Source organism: Coregonus lavaretus (genome assembly GCF_964263955.1).
Source record: "Coregonus lavaretus genome assembly, chromosome: 26".
Classification (NCBI taxonomy): domain Eukaryota; kingdom Metazoa; phylum Chordata; class Actinopteri; order Salmoniformes; family Salmonidae; genus Coregonus; species Coregonus lavaretus.
Window position 1 is genome coordinate 11643469 of NC_140013.1, and position 17901 is coordinate 11661369.

Genomic DNA, 17901 nt, shown 5'->3' on the forward strand with positions numbered 1-17901 from the left:
CAGATTTGTTGACACAGCTATGGATGGAATACTAGTGGATGGCTTTTGTATACTTTTGCATAGAGCTTTTCAGTAGGGTTTCAAAAGCTAGGTAGGCTAATGGCAGTGGGATCGCAGTGTGTGAAATCAAATGGTCGTGTTCACTGTGTGTTTCGTCCCCCCTCTCTCTCTCTCTCTCTCTTTTTGTTCCTATCTTTCTCTCTCCCTCTCCCCCTTGCTCTCTTCCTCCCCCCTCTCTCTCTCTCTCTGTTTTCTCTCTCCTCCTCCTTCTCTCCTCCCATCCTGGTGGCTGGCTCCTAGGACCAGGGTGAGTGAGGGGTTAACCCCGCTGTCAGCTCTGGCTCTGTCATACCTCTCAGCAAATAGAATGAGAAGCAGGAAATTGATTTATGACACAAATGTAATAAATGACATATTCGCCCAGAGGAGGAAGAAGGAGAAGGGGAGACGGACTGACTGGGCTCACTGTCGCAGAACAAAACAAGGCTTGAGCTATTGAATTCAGACATAGAGGGATGGAAGGAGGGAGGGGGAAGGTGAGTGTGTGTGTGTGTGTGTGTGTACGTACATCACAGGAGGCTGCTGAGGGGAGGACTGCTCATAATAACGTCCGGAATGGAGCAAATGGAATGGCATCAAACAGTTGGAGCGTGCTTTGTCCCCTTCTGTACTCCCTGTTTCCCCACAACTTCGTGGCCGTGCACGACTCCAACACTATCATTAAGTTTGCTGACGACACAACGCTGGTAGGACTCTCCCCCTCAGGAGGCTGAAAAGATTTGGCATGGGCCCTCAGATCCTCAAAAAGTTATACAGCTGCACCATTGAGAGCATCTTGACTGGCTGCATCACCGCTTGGTATGGCAACTGCTTAGCATCTGACCACAAGGCACTACAGAGGGTAGTGCATACAGCCCAGTACATCACTGGGGCCCAGCTCCCTGCCATCCAGGACCTAAAAAAGACTCCAGCCACCCAAGTCACAGACTGTTCTCTCTGCTACCACACAGCAAGCGGTACTGATGCACCAAGTCTGGAACCAACAGGACCCTGAACAGATTTGACCCCCAAGCCATAAGAATACTAAATATTGTAGTTAACCAAATAGCTACTCGGACTATCTGCATTGACCCTCTTTGCACTAAATCTTTTGACTCATCACATACACTGCTGCTACTGTTATTATCTATCCTGTTGCCTATATTTTTCCCTCTGCATTGTTGGGAAGGGCCCATAAGTAAGCATTTCACCTGTTGTTTACGAAGCACGTGACAAATACAATTTTATTTGATTCAATTGTTTGTTTGCATAGATTAATCAACAGGTGCCTTGGAAGGTTGTAGAGAGGGGATTGGGGGACTTTTGTCTCATATTCCTATGCAGTAATTTAGGCCTTGTGAAGTCACAGATCCATGCTAGGCACTGATGACACAGAGGCTGCTCTCTAACGACACCCTATTTCCCCATAAAGTAGTCTGGTCCAAAGTAGTGCACTACTATGTCTGGGAATAGGGCGTCATTTGAGATTTTGTCCCAAAGTGGGTGTCACCAGAGGCTTCCGTCACATTGCCTGGCTACAGAGGGCACCGATTGACCCGTGATGGATGGGGTGTCAGACAGGCTGTGCTGTGGGCACCCCGCAGCAGAGGAGGGTTCCTAATGGTTGTCTGGGCTGAGGTGAGGAGAGGCGATTAGGTGAGGCACTGTGGGAGAGTGATGAAGTGGTGCCAGCCAGCCAGCCAACGGCCCTTTGAGATTCAGAGCAGAACTGAGAGAGAGAGACATCGGCGAGAGGGGAAAGTGAGAACAGAGGGAGAGAGAGAGAGAGAAAGAGAGAGAGGAGAATGGAGAGAGAGAGAGAACAGAGAGAGAGAGAGAAAGAGGAGAGAACACACAGTCCTCAGAGGCTCCTCACGGCCACCCGACAGCTTTATGGCTACTTACTCTTTTGTTTATTGCTCTTATATCCCTTGGCTTGGGCCCAGGAGGAAGTCGTGTGTTTGTGTTTGTGGGTGCACACACCTGCCTGCGTGCATGCTTGTATCTGCATGCATGTACTGTATGTTTGTGTGTATTAGTGTGTGTGTGTGTGTGGCCTCTGTGCCTGGCATTTTAGCTGTAGAAAGTACCTTGAGGGCGTCCCCTAGCTTAGCAGAGCCAGTGTTACTCACAGCCGGCACCGGAGCTGTTCAGAGCCTCAGGTAACATTGGGGCAAGAACACAGTCCTCCCATCAAGCAAATAATGACAACACTCTGAGTTTGTGGCACTCAAAGACACTGGAAAGGCATTGGGTGATGGGGAAACGACCTGCCTAAGTCACCTTACCCTTCTCTGGGACTGAAATTGACTCTGTTGGCACTTGGTTCCCCCAATTGAATGTTCCGGAGCTGCTACATCTATTGCTTATTTGTCCTCTCCTCCCTCTCTCCTCCTTTGCCATCTGTCGCTTCTTGACAAACACATGGTGTCTTGTTTGGCGGACTCAGCGGCCCCTGGCTCTCTGGGCCTCATCCCTCTCTATGAGGAATGATGGCGGGAGGGAGAGGGAGGAAGGAGACAGGGAGAAATAAACAGGAAAAGATGAGGGGGAGAGATGGAAAGATAGAGGCAGAAAGAGCGAGAGAAAGAGAGATGGGGAGGGAGAGATGGAAAGGTAGAGAGAGCGAGAGATTATTTTATTTTTTATAAAAATGTATTTAACCTTTATTTAACTAGCCAAGTCAGTTAAGAACAAAGGAGAGAGGGCTGAAGCCATAGTAATGACATGGTCACAGGGCAGGACTACAGTATGTTCAGAGGGCCAAGTCGTTGCCACAGTGTGTCCCACTCACTAGAGCAGAATTAATGAACAGCTCAGCCTGAGGGCAAAATCTCTAGGAATTGGATTGTAGAGACTCTATATCTCTTCATTGTATTTTATAATGTGTGTTTCAATTAACAATTTGTGTTCCATTTGACACAACAATATGTCCTTACATAGTAGAATTGATGTTATTACAGTCATAACATCATGCTATTAAATTTGCATGTAGCATTGTTGATATGATTTCAAGATGTACTGTATCTGTATCTCATAATAAAGCAATAAGGCCCGAGGAGGTGTGGAAAATGGCCAATATACCATGGCTAAGGGCTGTTCTTAAGCACGACACAACGCAGAGTGCCTAGATACAGCCCTTAGCCATGGTATATTGGCCATACTGTATACCACAGACCCCAGAGGTGCCTTATTGCTATTATAAACTGGTCACCAACGTAATTAGAAGATTAAAAATGAATATTTTGTCATACCTATGGTATACAGTCTGATATACCACGCCTTTTAGCCAATCAGCATTCAGGGCTTGAACAACGAAGTTTATAATGTCCATTATAATATTGCATGAACCTTGTTGCATTCCCTTTCATGATAACTTAGTGTTTACATTATGAGATACTGTATGACAGTGGGCTACATCCTAGTACAAGTCAAAGGTTTGGACACCTACTCATTCAAGGGTTTTTCTTTATTTTTACTATCTTCTACATTGTAGAATAATAGTGAAGACATCAAAACTATGAAATAACACATATGGAATCATGTAGTAACCAAAAAAGTATTAAACAAATCAGTGCCTTAGACCGCTGCGCCACTCGGGAGCCCATGGAAATAGCCACCCTTTGCCTTGATGACAGCTTTGCACACTCTTAGCATTCTCTCAACCATTTTCATGAGGTAGTCACCTGAAATGCATTTCAATTAGCAGGTCTGCCTTCTTAAAAGTTAATTTGGGGAATTTATTTCCTTCTTAATGCATTTGAGCTAATCAGTTGTGTTGTGACAAGGTAGGGGGGGGTATACAGAAGATAGCCCTATTTGGCAAAATGCCATATTATGGCAAGAACAGCTCAAATAAGCAAAGAGAAATGACAGTCCATCATTACTTTAAGACATGAAGGTCAGCCAATACGGAACATTTCAAAAACTTTGAAAGTTTCTTCAAGTGCAGTCGCAAAAACCATCAAGCGCTGGCTTGATTTGGTCATTTTTCAGTAACACAAAGGCTAGCATTGATGTTGTGCTCAATAACATTATGGCTGGAATGCAAAACGTGGTCGTAACTACACTGTAACCATTTCATAATACAGTATATTGACTCCCCAGGTTGTGATATATTTCTGATGATTATTTACAGTATGTTATTTATCATGCTGTATTATGTGGTCCTCTGTAGCTCAGCTGGTAGAGCACGGCGCTTGTAACGCCAAGGTAGTGGGTTCGATCCCCGGGACCACCCATACACAAAAAATGTATGCACGCACGACTGTAAGTCGCTTTGGATAAAAGCGTCTGCTAAATGGCATATTATTATTATTATTATGTATATATGTAAGTGTTATGTAAGAGCTCTGTCAACATTAGATATATTGTCACAGCCATACAACTGCTATCACACATTAGGAGAGGAGCGGGCAGGGTGGGGCACTAGTCTAGGGCTAATTTCTCAATAAACTAGCTAGCCACATCTCAATGAGAAGCTAGCCGCATCTCAATGAGCTAGCTAGCTAGCTAGGACTACAATAGAGGTCACTAACAACATGGACCTAGACAGTACACACAGACCCAGAGTTGCAGCAGATACTGTACCCAGAGAAATTAATGAATAGAGGAGTGTAAGGGGGAGAGGATGTGTGTGGGTGTGTGTGTGTGCTTGCATGCATGTGTGTGTTTGCATGTTTCTGTGTATATGTGTGTTCACACGTGTGTGTTTGTGTGTTTGTGTGTATCATTGATGTCGCTAGTCTGTTACTGCATAGGTCTCATTAAAGCCTGTGTTTGTATCAGTGTGTGTGCGTGCGTGCGTGTGTGTCAGTTTCTGTGTTCACGCATGTGTGTGCGTTCACGCATGTGTGCGTGAGACAAACATGTTTCCTTAAGTGACTTTATGGCAGTAGGAATGTGTGTTTGTGGAGCTGTAAAGATCCTGGCACCAGTGCTGATAGGGTTGGAGGGAGGAAGGAACTCCTTGAATGGGCCGGGCTCCAGAGCCACATGTTTGCCATGTGCGGTCCGCCGCTATTTTGGGCATGTGAGTTTAGTTTGGCAATGACCGTTGGTCATTAAATCCTACAGGCCCATGGCCGCAGTCACCTTGTCCGAGGGGTTGTGTTTGTGTGTGCGTGCGCGCGTGCGTGCGTGTGTGTGAGAGAGAGAGAGTGTGTCATCTTTTATCATTTGGTTTGCTCCCGTTCTTGAGAGGCCGTGGCTGTCTCGTGACAGGAGTTGTTACACTAGAAGTGTGAGATGAAGAGAGAGTGGGGGAGCGAGGGAGCGAGGGAGCAGCAGGTGGAGGAGGGGTGAGGAGAGAGGGAAAGTGCTGAGTTGTGTATAAGCAAAGCACTCGTTTGTAGTCCACAGAGATGGGTGTTCCTCTGCACCGGCTGTGAAGGTCATCTCTCCCATATGCCAAATTCTTGGTGCGGGATCAGTGGTGTGTGTACGTGTGTGTGTGTGCTTCTACGCTGGGTGGCGAGGACGATGAGATGGCGTAGTGATAGTGGCATCTCTTTGTTTATGAGCCACAGTTGGTGGTAAAGTAAGCATTTCACTGTTAGTCCACACATGTTGTTTATGAAGCATGTGATGAATACAATTTGATTTGATTTGGCGTTTGTGTGACACTGTGACGTGTGTAGTGAGGTGGTAGGATGACTGGAGTGGTTGGTTGGCATTGCAGTCTCTTTTAAGCACTGCTGTTTGTTTGTGACGACGGCAAAGTGTGCCAGGGTGGCAGAGTGATGTATTTTCATTTGTTCCACACTGGGGAAATGTGTGCGTGGGTGTGTGTGAGTCCACCCTTGGGATGAGTGCTTAGTATGTGCGTGTATGCTTGTGTGTCAGTCTCTATGTGTGTGTATCAGACAGGAACGGTGGCTGTCACAGCTGCTTCTGGTTGTTTGACAGCCTGGGATACAGGCGTCCCATTTCCCACCTGCTGACGTACAAGCACACAAGCCAAGAGTGATCCAACGCGGTGGAGGAGGCGCATGAAATGATCTACCCCACAGGAGAGCAGCAGTGGTGGGGCAGAGGAGGAGAGGACTCAGGGTGGGACTGGGAGAGGAGGAGGGATTGGGAGGGCTGAGGTGTGAAGTGTGTGTATTCATGTGTTTACAGAAGCCCCTGTGGAACCTGGCTCTCCAGTTGGGTGGGAGGAGTGAGAGCTTGTTTGTCTCTCTCGCTGTCACCCCAGAGCCTCACTGACACACACACATCTGCACGCGGATACACACACACACATGCATGCACACACACTCACGCACACACAGGGGAGGCTTGGAGAATCCTCAGCTGGGATACAGATCCCTGATCAGCTCTACAGACAGATGAGTCTCTAACATGTAATAAAGCACATGAAAGTCAATAAACATTGGTAGTTAATTGGGTATCATTGGGTACAATCTAAAATAGTTACTTTACCTTCACAGGATTCAGATACTATTATGGCTATGTGCTACTCAACCACACATCTCATCAATCTTGTCATAATCCCTAAAAAGTGGTCATTAACTTAATTGAGCAGCAACAACAAAATAATTTTCCCTCCTCTCCTCCGGTCTCCTAAGTCTCACTGGGGTTGCCAGGGGAAAGGTGTCCGATAGGCAGATTAGGGCTTGGCCCAACGTTACCATGACATAGATAGAACACTGGAGATGCTATGCAGATGGATCTAGCACCTCTACCTTTTTTGTTGTTACCTTTGTTGGTGCTGGTTGTATTGTTTTTTATTATTTATTTATTTTACCCCTTTTTCTTCCCAGTTTCGTGATATCCAATTGGTAGTTACAGTCTTGTCTCATCGCTGCAACTCCCGTATGGACTCGGGAGAGGCGAAGGTCAAGAGCCATGTCTCCTCCGAAACACGACCTTGCCAATCCGCACTGCTTCTTGACACACTGCTCGCTTAACCCGGAAGCCAGCCGCACCTTGTTGGTGCTGGTTTGACAGATTCTCTGTCTGAAATGACTTTCTGTGGAAAGAGAGTTAATGGTTGAAAGCCCCTCATTGCTGTATTGAGGCATAACGAGGGTGAATACCGGATGAGGCCCTGATTTCCAAGGGAGATTGTAGAGGCAGGGCAAATATCAGAACTATTATAAATCAATTATTAATAATAATATTAATATGCCATTTAGCAGACACTTTTACAGCGACTTACAGTCATGCGTGCATACATTTTTCGTAGAGGTGGTCCTGGGAATCGAACCCATTACCCTGGCTTTGCAAACTCCATGCTCTAACAATTGAGCTACAGAGCATCACTCGTATTTCCAAAAAAATAAAAAAATATATATATAATTGTAGGGATGGGAAAGTTGTTATATTCATCAACAATACAGGATATCATCACTTGTTATAAGAGCTATTCCACAAATAGTAACAAACATCCATTCCCACAAACAGAATACATATCAACGGACAGGCATTATCATACCATAACCTCCCACACACTATTATCCATTTACTGTATCATGTCTATAGGCTCTCATGCTGTGTTGTCCACATACATATGTCTAAGGACCCTCCACTGTTGAGCCTGTGAAGACACCTGCAAGTTCACAGACAGCCAGACAGACACAGAGAGCCTTTGTCCATCCAGGAGGGTCTTTGAGAGTGCAGGGCAAGAGTGCACACTGTACTGTACCGGAGAGACGGCAGACAATAGGAGGAGAGGGGGGAGAGAAACACCACCATTCATGGAAGTCATTGAGCTGTCAAACAGAGAGGAGATGACAAGCAAACAGGTGGCCAAAGGAGGAGACGGAAGGACAGACAGAGATGGAGGGAGGGAGAACAGAAAATAAAGTCTCGCTGGCTGCAGTGGGTTCTGGGAAAGAATGATGGTGACTCGTGTTTGCCAAGCTTTGGGGCGGAGCTAGAGCATCAGCTGGCCTCAGACAGAGATGGAGGGAAGAGAGAGGAAGAGAGATGGAGGGAGGGAGAGAAATTGAGGGAGGGAGAGAGGGATGCATGGAGGGAGAGAGAGAGAAAGGAGGAAAGAGAGAGAGATGGAGAGATGGAGAGAGTGAGAGAAAGAGGTGGAGGGAGAGGGAAATTGAGGGAGATGAGGAGAGAGAAATGGAGAGAGAGAGAGATGGAGGGAGAGATGGAGAGAGAGACGGAGGGAGAGATGGAGGGAGAGATGGAGGGAGAGATGGAGAGAGAGATGGAGGGAGAGATGGAGGGAGAGATGGAGGGAGAGATGGAGGGAGAGATGGAGGGAGAGATAGAGGGAGAGATGGAGGGATTGATGTTACTAGCATTTGGTTTCTTCTTTCTCTAAACCTATCTTCTATTTGTTCTGTGCAGTTACACTTCAATTCAAATGTTCTTGGCAACCGCAGAAGGCTTCTGATATGCTGTTTAAATTGAGATTTCACAAAGAGAGAGAGCGGGTGAAAAAACACAGAGGTGAAATGGAACAAGGTCACAGAGGAGATTAGATAGGAAACAAGGACGGCAAAATGAGAAGCCATTAGCCATACGTTATATACAGTATGGCAAATAGCACATAGCAGTAATCTCAAATAGCACAAAGCAGGAATAGCACATAGCAGTAATCTCAAATAGCACAAAGCAGTAATGTGCAAGTGAAAACAGTCAAGACTGTAAAAGCACACAGAGAGTGAGGGAGAAGGAGGAGAAAGGGGCAGAACCTACAATAAGCCCTGCCTATCAGGCTGAGGTGGGCAGGGATAGAGAGCCGGGAAGGAGGGAGCGAGTCAGGGAGAGGGAGAGCGCATGAGAAAGAAATAGGTAGACAGAGATGCAGAGATACAGTCAGTCTGCCTGTGCCGGTGAGGTTGTGTGTGGCAGTGCTGCTGTACCGTGTGGTCCGTTAGGACCAGGACTAGCCCATCAGGGACTAGAGCACAACCCAGTCTGGATCCAGAACCACAACCACACACCATGTCAGGCTCCTCTCCCGAGCCCGCTCCTCCGAGGGTCCACTCTAAAAAGGCTGGGATCCGGGCCGCGGTGATTCTAATCGGACTCCTGCAAAAGTCGCGACGAGCGAAGGAGAGAGAGAGGGAGAGGAGAGAGAGAGAGAGCGGTGGGTGAACTTTTTCTGCTGTTTGGTCTCCTGGCTGGTCTGGGTGGCTGCCTGCCTGCCTGCCTCAGAGTCTCACACTCTGCACTGCGGTGTTAAGTTGAGCTTTCAGAGCAACTTTTATTGCCTGCCATTGTTAGTGTCAGGCTGTCTATAAGTGGTGTTTGTATACACAGGTTGATGCTTGTATGTGCCTTGTGTTTGTTAAAGGTGAGGAGGTGTCAGTTGAGAGCTTGTAAAAGAGCGAAGAGAGGAGAGAGAGCGCTATGAGTAACTCTTCAACCTATTGTACCCTCAGCTATAGCTGGAGCCACTCCACTTAGGATACAACATACTGTGTTGTTTAATGTTATATGGCTCTATGTAGGTATAGCTTCCATTTACCCTCTCTCTCGCTGTACTGTCTCCAGAACACAATGGAACGATTGCTGAAGACTCAAACTGGTCTGGAGAGTTTGTAAGGAAAGGATAGGCTGTCCTCAATGTTAACAGACCAAAACAGATGAGTGTTAGACAGTGACTCAAAGGGAGAGGTCTCAGTGATGTCAGTTTAATGGGTGTGTGTGTCTGTGTGTACGTAACAAGTAACTTATTGAATGTTGTTAACATTGGGACTGCCAATGATGCAAATGTCAGGTGACAACAGTAAATAGTATTCCATCAGAGAGAGAGAGAGAGAGAGAGAGAGAGAGAGAGAGAGAGAGAGAGAGAGAGAGAGAGAGAGAGAGAGAGAGAGAGAGAGAGAGAGAGAGAGAGAGAGAGAGAGAGAGAGAGAGAGAGAGAGAGAGAGAGAGAGAGAGAGAGAGAGACTAGTACAGGTAGGTTCTGTTTCTGCCTGTTAATCACTGCTTTACTTTGGAAAGCAGAAATAGCATGGCTGTGAGAGGAGGTTTATTTTCAACACAAAGGCTATCTGATAGTGTGGACACAGTGAGAGAAGGCAACAGGGGACACTATGGAAATGAAGTAGTGCCCTGAGGCTCTTTATATTAAAACCAATGTTAAGGAACAACTTGGATGCACACACACAAAGAGTCTCACACACGCATACTGTGCTGCTGTACAAAAAGACATCACTAACACAAACACACAGTCTCACAAACACGTACTATACAGTACTGTACAAAAATACATCACTAATAATGTAAACATTTGTATTAATACACACTAGGCCTAGATGGTAGTGACTATTCTTTATTGGTTGTGTGTGTGAGTTAGTTTGATGATGAGTTGTTGCATGTGGTCAGATGTACACACATAGTCTATGATAAGTAACAGTGGTGGTGGGCCTTAGATTGTGTCCACAGCGGCTGTCCTGCTCATTGGACTAGTACAGCTGGGACACACACTCTTTAAAATCACTTAATGATGGATTTACAATGCTGTTCCCCATTAATTTCAACAGTGTGGTGCTCCCTGGTGGTGTGGGTGTGTGTGTGTGTCAGTTTGTGTGTGTGTGTGTGTGTGTCAAATCAAATGAAATTGTATTTGTCACATGCGCCGAATACAACAGGTGTAGACCTTATCATGAAATGCTTACTTACAAGCCCTTAACCAACAATGCAGTTCAAGAAAGAGTTAAGAAAATATTTACTAAATAAACTAAGGTAAAAAATAATAAAAAGTAACACAATGAAATAACAATAACAAGGCTATATACAGGGGGTACCGGTACCGAGTCAATGTGCGGGGGTACAGCTTGTCAGTGTGTGTGTCAGTGTGTGTCAGTGTGTGTCAGTGTGTGTCAGTGTGTGTGTGTGTGTGTGTTTGTTTGTAATTAGAGTGCACCTGTATGGTCTTGGTGTGTATATGTGTGTCTTTCAAAGAGTTACATGTAATCAATTTATTTGTGTGTATAAGTGTGATTGCATATGTGATTGTACATTTGTGTTTTTGTGTGTGTGTGTGTGTGTGCACTGAGTGTACAAAACATTATGAACACCTGCTCTTTCATTTAATAGACTGACCAGGTGAATCCAGGTGAAAGCTATGATCCCTTATTGATGTCACCTGTTAAATCTTCTTCAATCAATTGATACATGGATTGTTTATCTGTGCCATTCAGAGGGTGAACGGGCAAGACAAAATATTTAAGTGCCTTTGAATGTGGTATGGTACTAGGTGCCAGGCGCACCAGTTTGTGTGTCAAGAACTGCAACGCTGCTGGGTTTTTCACACTCAACAGTTTCCAGTGTGTTTCAAGAATGGTCCATCAACCAAAGGACATCCAACCAAATTTACACAACTGTGGGAAACATTGGAGTCAGCATGGGCCAGCATCTCTGTGGAACGCTTTCGACACCTTTTAGAGTCCATGTCCCGACGAATTGAGACTGTTCTGACGGCAAATGGGGGTGCCACTCAATATTTGGAAGGTGTTCCTAATATTTTGTACACTCAGTGTATGTGTGTGTTTGTGTGTGTGCATGCACATAAGGTTGTGTGTCTGTCTGTGTGTGTGTGTGTGTGTGTGTGTGTGTGTGTGTGTGTGTGTATGTGCGTGTGCATTTCTGTACTAGCTTAGTGGCTTAGAATAGGAACCCAATCAGTCCGGTGCGTTGTTGCGGTTGAGAAGTGTTGAGGGTTCTGGGTTCCTGTCTCCTAACCCTCCTTGTTCCTCCTGGTTGATTGGTAGGCCTCCACTCATCCCCTGTACGGGGGGTTAATACCTATCTAACTGGAGTTAAGCACACTCAATCATTACTTACACCATGATTAGAATAACTGCTGCCTGATTATGATACACTCTAGTCATTACTGTTCAACAGTTCCCACATTGACTGTGTCCCAAATGGCACATTATTCACTATATAAGGCCAGAGGGGTATGGTCAAAAGTAGTGCACTATATAGGGAATAGGGTGCCATTTGGGGAACGGCCATTGGTTGAGAGTGTGAACAGGCTGCTAACCTGCCTCTTATCACCCCCCCTCCAGGGAATTGCAGGAAGCAGACTACCAGTCCAGCTATTTGTTAATTAGTTTAAATACAATTAAATATATTATGAAGTCAAGTATGTGATTTTCTCTGAAATAATTTAATTACAGTCAGGGATTGTTTTTGCTACAGGCTATGTTATGTTGAAATCCAAGAGCATAAATGTGGAATCATTTTGGTGTTCTTTCTCTGTGATACCCAGCATGACCTTTCCTGAGGATCTTACACATGTTCTTCTTTTTTATCTGTTCCCTCTCTCCATCCTCCATTTAATACAACCTCTTTTTATTTTCTGACTCACCCTTTCCCTCCCCCCTTCACTCATTATTCCTACTTCCTCTCTGTCTCTCACTCTCTCCTTCGTTCTCCCCTTCCCCCACTCTGCCAGTCTCTGTGAAAACAGTTGTGATTAGCAGCTGTTGGGGATCTCTGTTAGCCCTCCAGGCATGAACGAAACACACACACACACATGCACACACACACACACACACACGCTACTCACGCACGCACACACACTCATGCTACTCATGCACATACACACACACATGCACTCACGCATGCATGCACGCACACATATACACACACAAACAAACACACACACAATCAGCAAATATCTACTGGGAAGCCTGGCACAGAGTAGGTAGAGGTGACAGTACAGGGAAAAGGGTAACTGTTGGCTTTATACATTGCAGTGAACCTCTGTGTGTGGGCAGTTTGTCAATTCATGCCTTCATACCACATAACATACACACTCAGGTCTTTATGTGGGAGTGTGTGTCTGAAATTCCACACTTATGGTGTTCCCCTCTACATCTCACACTGCATTGAGACTGTGTGAGTTTGTTTACGTTGTTGTCTGTATTTCTGTTCTCCCCTTGTGTGTGTCCACCTGCCCACAAGCATTCAGTATCTACCTGTAAACTTGTTTCCTTTCCTGTGTGTGTGTGTGTGTGTGTGTCTCTCTCTCTGTGTGTGTGTGTCTGTCTCTGTGTGTGTGTGTGTGTGTGTGTGTGTGTGTGTGTGTGTGTGTGTGTGTGTGTCTGTCTGTGTGTGTGTGTGTCTGTCTGTGTGTGAATGTGTCTGTGTGTGTCTGTGTCTGTGTATGTGCCAGGGTGTGCATGTGGCAGTGCCAGGGAGGGAGCCAGTGAGCTGTGGCTCGTGTAATGGATGAGGTGGCATTGTCTCCCTAAAAAGTGCCCAGAGATGGGCACACTGACAGATTGCATTGAACCCTATTTACAGAGCACAGCTATGTGAAGGGATTGGGGAAGATATTTTTAGCCGGCACTCATCTTCTCCTCTCTCTCTCTTTCTCTCTCTCTCTCTCTCTCTCTCTCTCTCTCTCTCTCTCTCTCTCTATATATATATATATATATATATATATATATATATATATATATTTTTTTTTACATTTTTAGTCATTTACCAGACGCTCTTATCCAGAGCGACTTACTCTCTCTCTCTCTCTCTCTCTCTCTCTCTCTCTCTCTCTCTCTCTCTCTCTCTCTCTCTCTCTCTCTCTCTCTCTCTCTCTCTCTCTCTCTCTCTCTCTCTCTCTCTCTCTCTCTCTCTCTCTCTCTCTCTCTCTCTCTCTTTCTTCACCTCTATCTCTGTCCAGCTATCTCTCTTCAAACTCTCACATGTACTGTGGGGGTTGTCTGACAGATGGAGATTTTTAGGAGATGTTGAAAGTAAGATGGGTTATCTGAAATATCCCGTAGTTCAGTACAGGTCCATTGACAGAGGCTGGGTTAGGTCCTAATTAGATTAGAACACTTCCTTTATTTCACTTCATGTCATAATAACCAGGAACTAGGAACTGGGAGCTGACACTCCCACCCCCCCCCCCACACACACACACACACACACACTGAGTTTCCTCTGCGCTCTCCTATTATAACAGTATGGGGTTGGACCAGAGCCAGAGAGGGTGAGACCTTTACTGGTGTTAACTTACAGAAACACCTGGCCTGTTTACCCTCACAGTGGGTGGTTGAGAGTGAGGGAACAAGGAAAAGAAGGGGAGGAGTGAGGGAACAAGAAGGGGAGGAGTGAGGGAACAAGAAGGGGAGGAGTGAGGCAGAGGACGGGTAGTGCAGAAAGAAGGGAGTGACCGATTTAAACCTCAACAGGTTTCCCTCTTTATGTTAGCTACTCTGGAAAAAAATTATATGTGAAGGCTTGCCAATTCATTTCTGCCCTTGTTTTCTTGGCACCGCGTAATCCGGAACATCAGTGGAAGGCTTTTACAGTGAAGTGCTCAAGTTGTGAGAGGTTCTGAAATGTTAGTTAACGTGAAAATGTACTTTTATGGCAATAAATATCAGTTACATGGTACTTTTATGGCGCTTTTATAGACCTCTATATAAATACAGTTGTTATACTGGAAACCTTTATGAAGTCGACAGGGAAAACCACTGTTCTTTTGTACAACATTTTCATGTCAGTTAAAGAATGTTATTATGACAGTAGATCTCGATATCAATAAAGTTGTTACAGTATATTTACAGTATTACTGTAAAGCTTTATGATGTCAGCAATGAAACCCATAGCTCCTCTGTAAGTGGGCCAGAATGTACATACCCCCACTTAGTTTGGAAGGGCCTATCACCCTGACACTCCTTGGCCCCCTCTAACTTCCTGACCTTGAAGGGTCTGTCAATAACAGGCTAACAGAGCGTGCTCTGCTCCCTTCATTTAGAACGCTGTGCCTCTCAGGACTGGTCGTAGTGTTGCTCTCAAGGGGCTCTCACCTTGTCACATAGAATAGGTGTGAGGGTGGGAATGATTCAGCTTTTTGAGTCTGTGCTGTGATTATGGTGTTTCTCTGTGCAGTAGAGAGTTCTGAAGATTATTTTGTGTTTATTTGTGTGTGTGTGTGTGTGTGTGTGTATACTCGCTTGCATACGTACGTTTGTGTGTGTGACTGTGTGTTTGTGTGTGTGTGTGTGTGTGTGCGCACATGCCAAAGTGTGTATTTGTATGTGACAGCAAGAGCGTGCGTTTTCATGTGTGTTCTGTCCTAATTTCCCTGTCACACGTCCCTAACTCTAATGCACACAACACATCAATACTCAAAGCCAATTATCACTTTCCTCTGCTGGTCATTGATTCAGCCAGGATCTCAGCCTCTGTCTCTATTAGGAGCTCATGCCACTGCTAACCGAAGACAGATTACAATGACGTGGAAATCATCACCCCGTCATCCTATCACCCCATCCTACAGTATGACAAAAGGAATACATGGGACTGGGGAGATGCATAAGGCCAATGCAGCCATTTTTATCTCAATATAAAATCATTTCTGAGTAACAATAAAGTACCTTACTGTGATTGTTTTCAATTAAAATAGCTTTTTAGCAAAGAGACATTTCTCAAGCAAGAATTTTGCTAGGACTGTCTGGGAGTGGTCTGAGTGGGGAGGGGAAAACTGAAAACTAGCTGTTATTGGTCTATTAACTAATTTACCGCCTGGTGATGTAAACAGGCAGGAGACAGGCCAAAACACTATCCCACCAAAAAAGGCTGACATTTCAGGCAGTCTTTTCAAATAGCTCTTACATTAAAAAGGCATTATCATAATTTTCACAATATCACAATATTATTCCAACTAGGGCTGTGGTGGTCATGAAATTTTGTCAGCCGGTGATTGTCAAGCAAATAACTGCCGGTCTCACGGTAATTGAACATTAATTAACATAAACACATTTAGCATCTGCTGGCTTCCACGCATAGCCTACAAGCCACTGATGTAGACCTTTGCAACATCAACATTTTAAAAAGTCGAATAAATCCATGTAATATAGCCTACACCATCACAATAAATCCATTATTTATTTTAGACAGGTCTAAAGAAACATGATTTGTAGAAAATGTAGTCTATTTCAGAAGAACAGAATAGCATACTCTGAGTTGTCCTTATGTTAGGCCCTGATCTGGCTATGCCATATGGCTGTGAGTTACACTCATTTAGCAGACAAGATTTGCTTAGAATTCCGTGGCATTACAATTGAACATAGTTGAATAAAATAGAAAGGATATTTGATTTTTTATATATTCTAAGGATGCTTGATGCGACTTCAATGAGGATTTGAAAAAAGTTGCATGAAAGGCATGAGCTCTGCTTTGTTTTTTGCGCAGGTTGTACACACTTCATCAGTCTCTCATTCACAATTTGACAAGCACTTGATAATGCCTCGAATGTCCCGGTGGCATCCCCTTTGTGGGCCATAATGCCCCCTAAAAAAATCCATGCCTTTGGCAGCCAGTGGCCGTTGTGCCCTTGGGCTGAATATAATAATTATAATTCCCTTCTCCCAGCACTCACATGGCTCTCTGTCACGTGATTTGGTCTTTTTTCACAGGCTACAAGTGAAGACAGACACATCGGGGACGCAACTGCGCGCGTCCTTATCCAATTCCGAGGCGCATATTGAAGATATTGGAAGAACGGTCCACATTTACACTTCCAGTCAAAAGGTTGGACACACCTACTCATTCAAGGGTTTTTCTTTATTTTTACTATTTTTTACATTGTAGAATAATAGTGAAGACATCAAAACTATGAAATAACACATATGGAATCATGTAGTAACCAAAAAAGTGTTAAACAAATACAAATATATTTTATATTTGAGATTCTTCAAATAGCCATCCTTTGCCTTGATTGACAGCTTTGCACACTCTTGGCATTCTCTCAACCAGCTTCATGAGGTAGTCACCTGGAATGCATTTCAATTAACAGGTGTGCCTTCTTAAAAGTTAATTTGTGGAATTGATTTCCTTCTAAATGCATTTGAGCCAATCAGTTGTGTTGTGACAAGGGAGGGTGTGTATACAGAAGATAGCCCTATTTGGTAAAAGACCAAGTCCATATTATGGCAAGAATAGCTCAAATAAGCAAAGAGAAATGACAGTCCATCATTACTTTAAGACATGAAGGTCAGTCAATACGTAACATTTCAAGAACTTTGAAAGTTTCTTCAAGTGCAGTCGCAAAAACCATCAAGCACTATGATGAAACTGACTCTCATGAGGACCGCCACAGGAATGGAAGACCCAGAGTTACCTCTGCTGCAGAGGATAAGTTCATTAGAGTTACCAGCCTCAGAAATTGCAGCCCAAATAAATGCTTCACAGAGTTCAAGTAACAGACACATCTCAACATCAACTGTTAAGAGGGGACTGTGTGAATCAGGCCTTCATGGTCGAATTGCTGCAAAAGAAACACTACTAAAGGACACCAATAATAAGAAGAGACCTGCTTGGGCCAAGAAACACGAGAAATGGACATTAGACCGGTGGAAATGTGTCCTTTGGTCTGGAGTCCAAATTGGAGATTTTTGGTTCAAACCACCGTGTCTTTGTGAGACGCGATGTGGGTGAACGGATGATCTCCGCATGTGTAGTTCCCATCGTAAAGCATGGAGGAGGAGGTGTTATGGTGTGGGGGTGCTTTGCTGGTGACACTCTCTGTGATTTATTTCGAATTCAAGGCACACTTAACCAGCATGGCTAGCACAGCATTCTGCAGCGATACGCCATCACATCTGGTTTGGGCTTAGTGGGACTATCATTTGTTTTTCAACAGGACAATGACCCAACCCACCTCCAGGCTGTGTAAGGGCTATTTTACCAAGAAGGAGAGTGATGGAATGCTGCATCAGATGACCTGGCCTCCACAATCCCCCGACCTCAACCCAATTGAGATGGTTTGGGATTAGTCAGACGGCAGAGTGAAGGAAAAGTAGCCAACAAGTGCTCAGCATATGTGGGAACTCCTTCAAGACTGTTGGAAAAGCATTCCAGGTGAAGCTGGTTTAGAAAATGAGTGTGCAAAGCTGTCATCAACGCAAAGGGTGGCTATTTGAA

The 17901-nt window shown here is 44.8% G+C and overlaps 1 protein-coding gene across 4 annotated transcripts in view; it reads left to right on the forward strand.

Annotated features, from left to right (window-relative positions):
- LOC311101712 (rap1 GTPase-activating protein 2-like) overlaps positions 1 to 17901 on the forward strand; it is a 90224-nt gene that overhangs the window by 19556 nt on the left and 52767 nt on the right. Inside the window, exon 1 of one of the 4 annotated variants that reach the window (XM_084142874.1) lies at positions 8802 to 9097. The exons of 2 other annotated variants lie outside the window; for them this stretch is intronic. The gene's annotated coding sequence lies outside the window, so the exon portion shown is untranslated. Of the gene's footprint in view, positions 1 to 8801; positions 9098 to 17901 lie in introns of those variants that run through there. One more of the 4 variants, XM_084142872.1, reaches the window with a different exon arrangement.